The sequence below is a fragment of the Eschrichtius robustus genome, chromosome 2, assembly GCF_028021215.1.
Source record: "Eschrichtius robustus isolate mEscRob2 chromosome 2, mEscRob2.pri, whole genome shotgun sequence".
In the NCBI taxonomy this organism is placed as follows: Eukaryota; Metazoa; Chordata; class Mammalia; order Artiodactyla; family Eschrichtiidae; genus Eschrichtius; species Eschrichtius robustus.
In genome coordinates, this window is record NC_090825.1 from 7,971,656 (window position 1) to 7,985,498 (window position 13,843).

The window sequence follows — 13,843 nt, forward strand, 5'->3', positions numbered from 1 at the left end:
AAATTAAATAGCCACTGCGTTCCCGTCATACTTGTAACTGACCTAGATGAGGACTGACCTATACAAGCCAACATGAAGCAGCCCAGGAGCAAGACTGAGCCAAAGAGCATGTCTGTCAATGAAACCTATGGTATCACATCATCCAGCAGCAGCTCTGAATCCCCAGAGCAAAGAGCCAGGTACTGGAGATGCCACTGTCTAAACAAAGCCTGGCAAGTCCCTTTCACATGGGGGAGGGAGTTGAAACAGAGGAGGGAAGGGCAAGAGAGTGAAATGATAGGCAATTCACATGTATCTCTGCCCATAACCTAATCTCAGCTTGTGCTTTAAACTGCAAAAACATGTCAAAGAAAAATAGAAAGAGCCAGAAGTGATCCTATGGCTCTTCTTCTAATGGGGAAAAAAAAAGGCACTCTTCACTTTAACCATTCAGGCTCTGGGCATTCAAAAATCTGCATTCTGCCACTGGCTCTGGCTGTTAGAAGTAACCTCACCAGGGGAAGCAGAAGCTCTGCTAAGTGAACAAGGATACAGAAGCAGGTGTCATGCACTTTGCTCCATCCCAGGAAAGCAGCAACCCTTGGCGAGCAGAGCCATGCTCTGGGAGCCCCAGACCCTGCAGCTCTAATGAGATCAGGAGACTGTATGTTTTCAAAGATTTCCACCCCCCCCTCCCGGAGCGATGTCCATGTACCAATAAAACTGGCAGAAGAGAAGTATCCTCTAACAAACGACTGGGAATCGGGGTGTAGCAAACGTTGAGTAGCCAGGTGGGCCGATGAGTTTAATGGATTTGATTCGGTTCCATGGTCTCATCTGGAAGCAACCTGGGTTTGCTTGTTTTCATGACAGAGATCACAGCTCTGATACACTTCCCAGGAAGTGCCGCGGGATCAAAGAGACGCTGCTCATCCTGGCATCTGGTGGCCAAGGCACTAGGCTTTGTGAAAATCCTGGAAACACAGACACAATTCCCAGGAAACACAGCAGGATTTGTTTAGGCCATGGCGGTTTCACGTACTCTAACTTTAGAGATTATGTCCCAGATTTCTTTTTTTGTAAACAACTTTACTGAGGTATAGGTTACATGACATAACATTCACACACTGTAAGTGTACAATTCGACGATCCTTAGTGAATGTACTGAGCTGTGTGACTGTCCCCACAATGCAGTTTTAGAACATTTCCATTGCCCTGAAAAGTCCCACCTGCCCATTTGCAGTGCCTTCCAACCTGCAGCCCCAGCCTCAGGCAACTGCGAATCTGCCTTCCGCCTTCACAGGTTTACCTTTTCCAGACATTTCCTATAAATGGAATCATACGACACGCGGTCTTTTGTGACTGGCTTCTTTCACTAAGCACAATGTTTCCAAGTTCACGCTTACTGCAGCCTCTATCAAGAGTTCATTCATCTGATTGCTGAATAGTAGTCCGTTGTACGGCTAGACCACATTTTATTTATCCACTCATCTGTTTCAGCTTATTAAATCTATAAATCCAACTAAGTGACAAGGCTTATGGGCCTCTTCACAGAAATAAAATAAGAAAGGCTTCCCTAGTTCTAAAATATTCTAGAATTTCTAAAAGTCTCTGTAATGTGTGAAAATACATCATGAGGATACAATACATTCCCTGGAATTTTTGTGCCTATGGGTGGGCGAGGGGAGGGAGCTGGTTTCAATAAGTAAACAACATCCCTGAATTTCACTTTTTTATGTTTTAATAAACATAAACTATTTGAATACACATAAAGTGTTTTATGCTAATCTCCAAGTCCAGCAAGGTCATCAACTCACGGAACAAGCATTTACAATGGTGCAAATAGCCCTGTATTAGGATATGTGAAGTGCACAGTCTTTGGCTCACAAAGACATCTTTATTTCAAGACTGTGCAAATAAATCAGTTTGGGGGTATTTGAAACACTTTTCTCCACCTAAATAGTGTTTAGCTTCCACGGTTGGCCCCCAAAGTCTTCGTAAAGTCACAGCCTTTATCCAGGACACTATATTGCAGTCTGTACTATTTATATACCACGTAAAGGCATCTACCGATTCATTCACTCACCACACGTACGAACCCAGGGCAGCCTGTGTGCCAGGCGTTGTGTTAGACATGGAAGGCTCACCAGTGGCAGTCTCATGTGGCTGCTGAACTTCCATTCTCTGTTGGTGAAAGTCTTTAAGAAATACAGCATGTTGGGCTGGAGCAACCCAACATCTTCATCGCTCTGGTAGGGAAGTCCTACCCCACCTCCCGGCTCCTCCTCCCCTTCTATCTTCTGGAGGACCTGCTTCTAAGGGGAGGACCCCCAGGGGCGAGGCAGGCCTGGCATCCTGACCCACCACTGCCGCCTGGCCGTCTCCAAGTCCATCCACATGCTCCGCCCACTTCCTCTGTGCAGGGCTCTCCTGGGACCTCTGACACCCCTCAGTCACATGGGGACAGTTACGCCACTGTCAACTGCTGCTGCCCTCATCACCCCTCTGCAGCTGGCCTGCAACCTGTCCAACCACCACTGACATCGCTACAGCACAGTAGGCGGGCCTGTTCCGTGGGGACCTCTCCCTGGCCACCAAGTGCTTCATCGGAGGCTGAGGCCTCTCCCAACTGCCCTGCCCAATTAGGCAAGTACTCTATTAAAGCCCGGGCTTCTGGTAATTTATTCTACCCAGCTTTCCTAGCACTAACTTTCCCAAAGTCAAGTCCACAGCTAGAAGAGGCAGGAATTAACTTGATAGGCGTCTCAGAAGCAAATTCTTACTCAGTTCCCACATGTACCTCGACTGGCATGAACCGTGGCTTAAGAGCAACGTCTGCTGAACAAAGAAAGGAAGGTTAACATCCAGAGCAATTATTTTTGCTTCATGCCACCAGTTACAAACAATGTTCTCAGCTTTACAATCGGTGAAGTTTTACAGCAGATCTAAATCTCAGCCACGTAAAAGGAATCACAGAAACAGGGTGTGATGCTAAAGCCCATTTGGCTGCAGGATGTCCAGCCATAAATGTCCCTGGCCTCTGTCGGGGACGCTGGCCTGGCACTGAGAGCTTGAGTAGTCCTGGCCGCGGGGCAGCTGCATCCTTGGTGACTGACTGAGCACAGCTTTGGAAGCCCTCCCCAAGATGTGTCACATCTCCAGTTTCTTTTACAGAAAGGGAAGTTCTTTGTATGGAATTGCATTGGGGTCAGTTGGTGAGAAACGGATCTCTTCCGGGAAGTCACAGCAGGCACTAACCATCTTATGTTTCTGCAGACAACTTAAGGAAACGGCTTAGCAGAATATTTCTTAATTTTTTTTTTTTTTGACTCTGTTTTTCTTTGCATAGGCATATCATATATCGTTGCCAAATGCTGGGTGAATTTGAACTGATTGAAAGAGGCTCTATTTCCTGTGAACAATTTGTCCTTGCTCAATCCTGATTGTCACTTGCCTAGAACTTATTTAATTTCACATCTCAGCAAATACAGTATTATTTCTCCAGTAGAGTTGTCTTCTGATAGCATCAGTCTCCTGGTTATTTATCATACATATCGTAATTGAATTACCTACTGCAGTAATGTAATCTACTCTCAAATAGACATAAAAATGCAACATAAAATAAAATTGTTCCAGTGTGTACCTCCTCAACATTCTACGTGAATCCTAGTGTAGCTGATTCCCCAGAGAGATGGTGACAAGTAATGAATGACAGATGGGAAGATAAAGATTAGTGAGTTCATGGCCTTCCAGAAATAAAAGAAATTCACCCTCTAAAACTTTATTCTCTTCTAAAATATAGTGTTTTTCAATATTAATCAGGAAGCCAATTCTAGTGTATGTAGGAAAAAAAAGAGTAAAGAATGGAATGATTTAATTTTTTCCAAATGCAACAGTACTACGCTAATATATTTTAAAACTTAGGAAAGAGAAGTAAAGTGCTCAACTTTGCTCTTGTCAAACAACCATTCATCTTGGGCAATAAAAGAAGGTAAAGAAAAAGACAAAGACGACAGCAATTCCTTTGAGAAAATTTTCTGTTTTCTTGAGCCCACCATTGGGTTCATCCTATTTTAAATGTCACACCCCAGGGAACTATATAACTTGTCTTTGAAGTTGCTTCAGAATACTCTGCGAAATTCAGAGCCAAGTTTCCCTAGCTCTAGAACCTTTAGATGGCAAAGATTAATTGTGTCAATACCAGTATGTTATAATAAGTTACTTGTTATACTGGACCTTCTCTTGGATCAAGTTTTCGTTTGCTTTGCTCTGTCTGGCATAAATTCTGAATCAAAACAAGTTTGTCTACGTATATTCCAGCTTACTTTTTAATTTTTTTCCTCTTTTCTTGCCGTTAGAAATTGATTCTATATATATCTAAGATACCCAGTACCCGGTAAATTCATCAAAGAAATCAGTGATATCTTTATCAAGCACAACAAAAGCTGCTTCTTCAAACTACTTCCCAATGAACTAGCTACTCCTCACCTGTTGAATTTATCTTTAAGATGCCACCAATTTGTGCAGGAATTAGAGACAGCAGATTGCCCCCTATCTACAGCTGATTGTTTCTACAAGGCAGCAAGCAGAGTGATAAAAGCCAGTAATTTTCAACAAAACTTCTGCATCTCAGTTTTAAAAGGTAGCCGGAGACATATGTGAAAATGTCTACGTTATCAACAACAGTACACAAAGATAGTATAAACAACTTAAAGTGCTTATGTGTACTCATCTTAGGACTCAAGAAAATCGTTCACTTTCTCTGTATAAACATGCAAACAGACACGTGTGGGCAGAAGTGTACCAGGTTCTGCACACAAACTTTGCACTTCGGTGTAACTCAATTTGCTCGAGGGCAAAAGCTACATTTTAAAAATTATTTAACTCTAAACATAAAAACGTGTCACTTTGGCGTTATAATTATACTCTAAGCAATTTGTCTGAGTACCTGTAGCAACAATGTCAGGAGCATTTTTAAACACAAATATGGTGTGATTTTAGAATCAAGAATTATGGGGGATTTACTGCAGGATGTGGGACTTTTCTCAAACACCTGTGCGTAGACTACTCCATAAACGGAATCCTTGACTCTGACATATTATAAACTAATTAACTTGTTCTGTCTCACAAACTGGAGGATTTGTGATCCAAATTTCTTGTTAGGGATTAGTTCCTAACCTTAGTTAACTCTAGAGTTGCTGATCACTTGTTTACATAATGGAATGCCTTTAGACCTTTGGCTGGGCCTTTAATAAAGGTCTGTTCCCCCCTCCGCCACTTTCCGGTATGCATATCAGAAGCAAAGCCTTAATTTCGATGACTTTATAACAACAAAAACAGACATTTGGAATCATTAAAAATAATCACGAAGTTAATAAAAATTATGTAATGATTCAGCTAAGCAGCTCTCTCTAGTATCAGGGGCGTATGAGAGAGTCCCAAGGAACTAGCATCTGTTATTTTGAGCAATTAGCATACAACACAGAGAAAAGTTTGCTGCTTTTTAACATCTCCGATCAAGAATCTAAAGTGAAGCAAGATTTCTCACTACAAAGCTGTGAGTGGGGATTCAGAAGGTCTACACATGCTAACACTTAAGCAAAAGATTAGAACGTGCGTAATTCATCATGCCCCACTGGCCGACACCTTTTAACAGCCGCTGCGCTATACGTTTCTATGTTTCATCCTATCCGGACACGGAGAAGGAATCATTTTAAAAGGAGACAGCAGTGAAGAGCACAGGCTTATTTTTACCTAGTTTTGAACATCTCAGAAACTTCTTTTGGACAAAGGAAAGCTTTACCACCCAGGAGACCAAAGTCTTTGCTCGCAGCAGGAATCTCACAGCTGTTTGCCATTAAAGCAACCAAATAAGTTAGTGCAGTTTGTAAAAGGCATAAAATGATTAGCATCATTCATCTTCTCCCTATTAAGGAAGTACCTACAAGGCTAAAAGCATGTAAAAGCAGGTACCAGTTCATCACCCCCACGATTCCATGAGCGTGCAAATGATGAGCCTGAGCTGCTATTTCGTGGCAAAGTTTCTGCAAGGAAGAAACTCAAGAAAAAAGAAATCTGCTTCAAGGGGCCCAAGCAGTTACATTTCAGACTGCTTTTTCATTTAAGACAAGCATGGCAAAAAAATCTTTGGGGGTACAAAATCCCTGTTTCCTCTGCAGTAAACGCAGACATAGACAGCAAAAGTTATTGAAATGATACACAAGTTAAGGTATTATCTGCTTGAACTGAAAGTGTGAATTGGTCGCTCAAAATAGTGTATGATAAATTTTACCCTCTCTTCAATAATGAAAGTGGCATTAACTAGCAATTAATTTAGCAATCCTAATTAGGTGTTACAAATCTTCCCTGGTAAAGTCTGTTTTTGTCTTTCTGTGTCTCCGTAGGAAAGACTAACTCTATAATTAATAACATACATATCTGTCGTTTCCAAAGGTGGCCATCGTGACAGAGCTCTTCTGGATAAGCTAACTGTGACATACAATTGTTTTGCTTAAATACGAGATTCAACATAAACCTCAATTAAAAAAAAAAAAAGATGCGACAATCATTTGTAACTCCTGGCATTTTAACTAATGTGCACCTGAGAACTTAATGTCAATATTAAACATAACTCACCTTATCTTCACTCAATTTCGATTTCTTTCTGAGTAAATACAGCGGTCACAGGGAGGAAGACAGATGCACAAACAGGAAGAGTTTACAAGGATACGTTTGTCTCTGAAAGGAGTCTTTCTACTTAAGGGCCTTGAGTTTGGAAACCACCTTTCCTGTCCCTTCTTCTAACAAGGCTGACAGCTCCCTCAGGTCAACAGAGCGACTCCTCCACCACCCTCCGCCTCTGTGAAATTGCTGCAAGAGCCGCCTGGTCTCGCTCTGCGGACTCGGACCTCCACCCACTCACCCAGCACGGTGCTCCTGGCATCCTCTCGCCCTTTTCCTGCGCTCGCTCTCAGCGCCCCCTGCCGGGGATCCCGGGGACGCCGCAAGTGCAGGAAAGTTAAATCCCAACTCTTGAACAGCCGCATCCAGGTACAAAGCGAGGAAAGGGCGAGGAGGTGAACGCGCTTCCCGCCAAAGCCCGGGGAATCGGGATCTGACTGCGCTAGGCCGGGCACCGAGCGCCGCGGGGAGCGATCCCGGGGAGACCACTCCTCGGCGGCGGCTCCTTCGCACGTCTTCCCTCCGGCCCCGAAATCCTGAGCCAGGGGATGCGAAATCGTGGAGCGGCGTAGAGATGCCCGCGGAAAGGGACTGGCCTGGCTACAGCCCACGGAGCAAGCGGTTCCCCAGGCCCCTACATCCCCGGCCGCGACGTTCAGGGCGACCGCCAGCCTCCGTCTCCCTCATTAACCAAAGCGCTCGGTGGAGTTGAGCCCAAGTCCCACCGCCTCCCGGGTTCTCGCGGGCGCCGCAAAGCCCCAGTAACTCGACCAGAAAAACCTTGCCCCAGGCGGCGATTACCGGACTGCGAAGTGTCGGCCACCGGGACCCCTGCCTTTAGCTCCCGACGATGCGAGCCTGGACACGCGCCGGCTGCGTGCAAAGACCTCCACTGCGCACCTTATGGAGGTGTTGGGTAGGGGTGCCCTCTCTCCCACCGCCCGGGCGCCCACCGGGTCGCTTCCGCTCCTTACCTCTGCACACTCAGACCTCTGCAAAGGCAGACAAACTTCCAGCCAGTGTACTCGCTCAACTGTGCGCGCCCCTGCACTAACGGTAGTCCAGACCCTGCCCCCGGGCTGCCCCCCGCCCAGTGCCTGCAGATCGACCCGGCCCGAGATCGACTCGACCCACCCGCCGACCACTGCCGCCCCCGGGTCCTGGCCCCAACGGGGCTCGGTCGGGGCTGCGGCTACGGTCACGCGGGGACGGGGCGGGGGGTCGCTCACCAGGTGGGAGGCGCGCTCCTCGTGCCAGTCATCCAGCGCCGGGGACCCGGAGCGGCTCTGAGGGTCTTCTTCAGCGTCCGGCGAGGGAAGTCGAGGCAGCAGCCGCCGCCCCCGCCACTTCCCCAGAGCCACCCCCAGCTCGCTGCGCTCCGGGCTGGGGCGCCGGCTCGAGCGCCAGGCGCACGGTCCCCGGGCGCACGGGCGGACCGCGGTTGAGCAGGTTCGCGCCCAACGGGGTCGTCGGACGAGGAGGCAAATTTGGCTGCTCCAGCCAGCTCCGCAGAGGAGCCCGAGTGGGAGAGGGGAGCCCCTCGGATGCGCCACAAGGGCCGGGCCGCCCCAGCCGAGAGAAGTGGAGGGTGGGGGCCGCCGCCGGGGAGGGACCGCGAGCGGCCGGGCGCTGCGGAGCCCACCCGCGGCGGGAGCGCGGCGCGCGGGAGCGGACGCAGGGAGAGCAGCCGCCGCCGGCGCCGCCTTCCCAGCTAGTAGAGCTGCGCGGGGAGCACGGGCCGGGAGCGCGGGGCCGCCTCGCCCCGCCCCCGGCCCCGCCCCGGCCCCGCCCCCGCCGCCGCGCCTCCTCCTCCTCCTCCTCCCAGCCCGGCTGAAACCCGAGCGCCCCTCCCCGTGCCTGAATTCCCTGGGCCCCTCTCCTGACACCTCCCCTTCCCGGGACCGGACCCCCTCCGCTCCCCCGGCGTCCCCCCCGACTCCAGGGGCCCCACTGCTGCCTGCCCAGTGCGACTGCGCCCGAGCGTGGACTTTCAGGGACTCCCTCTCCCCCGCCTTGCAGAGACTTTCTGTAGCTCCTCCGCCCCCGGTCCCGCAGCTCCGACGTGGCTGCTGCGGGGGGAGGGGGCCGGGGGGAGAGTGCGGGGGCAGCATAAAGGGCCGGAGGCAGCGCGGGCGGAGACCCGAGATGTGGCGCGTCCACTCCGCCGGCCTCAGCTCCAGGTACGTGCGCGTCCCCCGGCTGAATGCGGCCGTGTGATGAGAGCGGGGGCAGGGGCCGCGGGGTCCTCCCGACTCCGAGTCTGTGATTTTGTTCTTTCTGTGCGACATCCTCCTGCGCGCTCTGAGCTGGAAACTTCTTAAAGACCGAGGGAGTTGCTGCGGGTTCTTGGAGGAGTGATTTGGGGGTGCGCCTCCCGGCTAGATCGGGTCAATTTCTGCAGAGTTGAGTTAGAGAAACGAACAGATGCGGCGAACCAGGGAGGCAGGTCAGGGGGTCCCCAGGTGGCCACGCTGAGCGTTAAGAGAGGGGCCCCCAGATGGACAAAGTCATCTCGTCCAATTTTGGGGCAAATGTTATTGATACTTGCTGCCCTTTTGCCGGATGTTTCGCCTTTATCGAGCGAGTACTCAGGTGAAAAGATTCGTAATTGGAAAGCAGAGTACCTTTCAAGACTCCTGGAATTTGTTGCAAAATTTGTTGATACTCTGTTGCAAAACTTCGGCAGGGAAAGCTGTAGGGCCGCGCCTGACCCTCTCCTTCTGGATGGGGGTGGGGAACAGTCTCTCTGAGCCCTTTTTTCTCCATCTCGGCCTCAAAGAGTGGCTTTCAAGTTTCCCTTGCGTATGGAAACTCATGAACGTCCCCACCACGACCCTCTTACCGCAGTGACAATGGAAAGCTCTACGGCCCACATTCACACAGCCGCTCCAGGGCCAGTGGCCGGGTCTTGGGATTCCCGATAGTGGGAGTGGCCCAGCGTGCCCAAGACTGTGCCCTTGAGTTCATCTACAAGACAAAGAACCCATCTCTGGCTGCAAGGTGTCATGGCTCCCGCTGTAGCCACCCAGATCCAAGAGAAAAACAATCGAAAAACAAATTGACATTGATTTGTCTTTATTTTCTAGAAATATTTTTTAATAAAAGAATTAAATGAAAGTAGTTCCGCAGGTTTCCATGGAAGCTCAGCCCAGCCTCAGAACTCCAGCCTCTCTGTAGCGCTGGTGATGGAGCTGCTGTGGGTACTCAAGGCCTCACTCGGATTTCCTTTAAGACGTCCGGAGGAAATGTCAGTAGCTGGGCGGGTCTTGGAGGTGCATTCTTCCTTGGGTTGTGCTGGGGGCGCTCAGCCTGGTGCCTGGCAGCTGCCGGGCTCCTGAGGCCTTAATGAAAAGCTTAACACGCCTCCTTCTGTGCTTGACACGTGGGGCACTAGCTCCATTCCCGACATTCCGATTCTCCTGTCTACGTGGCACAGAGGCCCAGGAGCGCTCCCCCGGGAGGAGGAGGCTGGCCAAGGTCTAGCCCGGCTGCTCTGTCCCTGGGGAGGTGGGGAGGGGAGGGAGGACACTGCCTTACACCTGCCCTTGCAACCCTTGGGTGGATATGCTGACCTTGTATCCTCCAGACGCCAGGGCAAAGGAAGAAAGAAACTGGAACCCAAATGTGTTTAACTACTCCTTGTTCTTTGCCCCTCAACACTACAGTTAAAGGCGTTAAAAAAAAAAAAAAAAATTCTCTGCATATAGAGAGCTAAGCAGTGGGAAGGAAGTAGCTATCTACTCCATAACCCAGGAGGGCTAGTAACATTTAACTCAATAAGTTATGTAACTTTATGTGTATGTTTGGGGGGATCGATTTTACAGGTACTTTACAGACTACACCGAAGCATTATTAAAATATGTATTTTTAGTGATAATGAATTACAAATACATTAATAATAAAAATGAGGAATGGGAGAAACCAAATAATAATTTAGGGTGCATCCTTAGTTTTAAAGCAAAATGGAACTAAACTGAAGTCATGATTTTGCCTTGTGACCTGGAGAAAGTTCCTGAACTTTTCTGAGGTATAGTTTCTTCATCAGGAGCTTAAACAAACCTGATGGCACATAGGTCCTTTGTAAACATTAAAGGAAAAAGAAAGTGACATAGGTGAAATACTCACCCAGGGCCCAACACAGAAGTAGGCTCTCTACAACAAAAATTATTTAAAAGAATCCACAGGTGTTTCCTTTTTCCAAATGCAATTTCTGGGATTTTTTCCTTAAAACTACTCACTGAAGAAATTCTGGCATTAAGCTGCTACACATCGCAGTCAAAACTGGAGGTGATCATTTCAAAACAAAACTGTTTAGTTCTCTTCCTTTAAAAATGAAATCATAGCTTTCCCTAAACTGTGTTAGGTAAGCCGTGCAGTTAATGTAAAAGAATGAGAAATCCAACCAAACACGTGGTGGAAATGATGAATTATGGGGCGCTGATTCATGTGATTTGAAAAACGCCATCCATTTCCTGATTCACCTCAGTTTCTGGGTGGAACTGTGAAGGATCTCTTATGTCTCTGAAATAAGTAATTGATTTTGTCTTGTCTTTACTTCCCTCCCTTGTGCTTGAATTCCAGCCACATGGTTAAACTGCCACCTTAGAGGAGAGAAGCCGGGAGGGGGCTGCAGAGAACATCACCCAGAAGAGCTCATGATGCTGCTGTGGGTCACAAGTGACCTTAAAGGGAAACCTTGCTGTTTGTGATCCTTACAATGTGATGAGATTATATTAATATCATGAAAAACTTCAGCCCAGAAGTTGTGACTCTGGACATTTACATCGTAACTGGATTTTCCTACCAATGAGGCGGGAACAAATTACAATCACTATCAACATATGTTCTCTTTTCACCCCTGTTTTCCTTCTTTTAGATCCATGGCATTTAAGAATTGAAACAACTGCTGGATCATCTGATCAACCCCATCAGTTTTTTTTTCTTAAAATGGCCAAACATTGATAAAAAGATATCTGTTTGAGCATCACTAAAATTGCACAATGCTGCTTTTTGTTCACCAATTTTAAGTATTTGGAAGACCCATGATTAAGGTTGCATGTGACATTGGGATGCTCCCCAGAATTTTTACAGATGAAGAATCACCGAGAAAGGAGAGTTCAGGGAGTCGTAAGCTCCTACTCACATCCCTTGAGCTTCCCCAGAAACTCTTTAGGTTTTTTTAACCCAAGAAACGCTCACTCCGCTTTTGGTGTAGCAGCCCACTCCCCTGGCAGAGGTAAGCAGACCAGTTTTATTCAACAAAAGCAGCCCAGAAACTAGGACAGAATAGAAAGAATAGTTATAGCACATCTGAGAATGAGCATGGGCATGGGACAAAGTGCAATTTCCTGGACCTTAAATGGAAGGACCAGGTCAACCACGTGGGCACCAACGCTCTGCCAGTCTGTGCACTGGGCATTCCATCGTGTCCCCTTCTCTGAAGTCTCAGTTTCCACCCAAGTCCATCCAGGGCCTGCTTCAAGCTTCCCACGTCTGGTCAGGTGAACATGCTTTGCCACTGCCGGTTGTTCCGTACAGGTTAGCACAGAGTAACCTGGCCCTCGCCCCATCCAGGTGAGCTCTGGTCACCAATGAGCTCTCTTGATCTCACTTCACAGGTGAAAACCACCTTCCCAGACTTCACAGCCACGTTCAAGGGAACAGCCTGCTTAAAATCTATCGTCTACTGCGGACCTCAGCAAGAACTCAAGGATACAACAATCAGAGCATATATTCAACAAGAAATGCTCACTTATTTTTTACTTAGAAAAGCTTAGTAATTAATCTCACTTTCAGTAAGGGTCTATTAATAAAAGATGTGTTTTACCTCAGCTATGTATCCAGAAGGCCAAAGTATTCTAGAAATCTGAAGTATTTTTCCTTGTGTTTATGGTTAAATGTCTAGATATATTTTTCTAGCGACCCACTTTCCTTAAAATAAAATCGGTATGCTCAAAATACCTCAAGTCGCCTTTTTATAAGTATTGTATGGGCGGGGTTGGGGGGGGAATGCTAAATTTAAAAGATTGTGGGAATACCTAGAGGAAATGCAAATGATTTGCAGCATGGAGATAAAACACTCCTGAGTGTAATTTTCTGACATTGAGCCTTGTATATATCTTGAGTATCTATAAGCAAAGAAAGACTGTACTTTTAAAAATATATATATGTTTAATACTTATTAATGGCCTCTATATTCCTCTGTCTTTGAAAATAGAGCTTTGGTGGGGAAATAAGTACATTTGGGAATATATTTTAAAAAATAATGTTTATCCTACATAGATTTAGAAACACAAATTAGTCTGTCTTAATTTATTCCGTCATTTACCAGGGAGATCAACTCATAATGATCTTGAGTTCAATGAAAAGAATATCTACTAAGTGAAATTACACCAGTAGGCAAAGTGTCTTCTGAAGCAAATCAGCAGGAAGATGAACTGTTGAAGATCCTGTCGCACCGTCTGTCAAATCTCATTTCAGACCCTCCTTTCCATTCCCATTATTGTTGCCTCAAAGCAGAATGTCAACTTCTCTCACCCGAAATACCAACCCCTCCTCTTACCTGTCTCCTTGTCACCCCTAGTCTATACCACTACACCACAGTGATCATCTGCAAACAGCAACCCCTGCCCCCATCACCCTTAATAACACAGACCCCCTGATTATATTTAAACTGCAATCTTCCTGGCTTTGAAAATAATTTTTTTTCTTGCACCTAGGTTTGACCGTGGAACTTAGCCATGACGAATAAGATGTAAGTCCCTGGGATTCCAAGGAAGGCTTCATAAAGGGGGGCAACACCTACCTGGGTGTACTCTTTCTTGCCCTTCCCTCCCCCTTCCAGATTCCTGCCTGGAACTTGGTTGTGATAGTTGTAATTCCAGCCACCATCTTGGATTTGTAAGGTAACCTTAGGATATAAGCTATGAGCTAAGGGTAGTAAAGCTGGGAAGGAAAAAAAAAAAAAAAGGCCTGAATCCCTAGTGACTTTACGGAGCCTCCTTATCAGCCCGGGATTGCTACCTGCAGACTTCGTAACATGAAAAAGAAATGACTTTCCCTTCTGTTTTATCCATCATTGTCTCTATTCTGGTTTTCGCAGAAGAATGGGATTTCTAACTGACAGAACATGGAAGACTCTTCCAGATCCAGCGTCCCTGCAGGTTCATCTCTCAGCATTACC

At 47.2% G+C, this 13,843-nt stretch overlaps 1 protein-coding gene, 1 long non-coding RNA gene and 1 other non-coding gene across 3 annotated transcripts in view; 2 read left to right on the forward strand and 1 right to left on the reverse strand.

Moving 5' to 3' along the window:
* Positions 1-7,952, reverse strand: part of SEMA5A (semaphorin 5A) — a 492,176-nt gene extending 484,224 nt beyond the window's left edge. The window contains exon 1 of the mRNA XM_068531877.1: positions 7,890-7,952. The gene's annotated coding sequence lies outside the window, so the exon portion shown is untranslated. The remainder of the gene's footprint in view (positions 1-7,889) is intronic.
* An 828-nt stretch (positions 7,953-8,780) lies between these two features.
* LOC137755779 (uncharacterized) lies at positions 8,781-12,545 on the forward strand. Its single transcript, XR_011072116.1, has 3 exons — positions 8,781-8,840; positions 11,242-11,896; positions 12,279-12,545. It is a non-coding gene; the product is annotated as an uncharacterized lncRNA (long non-coding RNA).
* On the forward strand, positions 11,073-11,142 carry LOC137760370 (small nucleolar RNA SNORD123). Its single transcript, XR_011073324.1, has one exon. It is a non-coding gene; the product is annotated as a small nucleolar RNA SNORD123 (small nucleolar RNA).
* Positions 12,546-13,843: the final 1,298 nt, after the last annotated feature.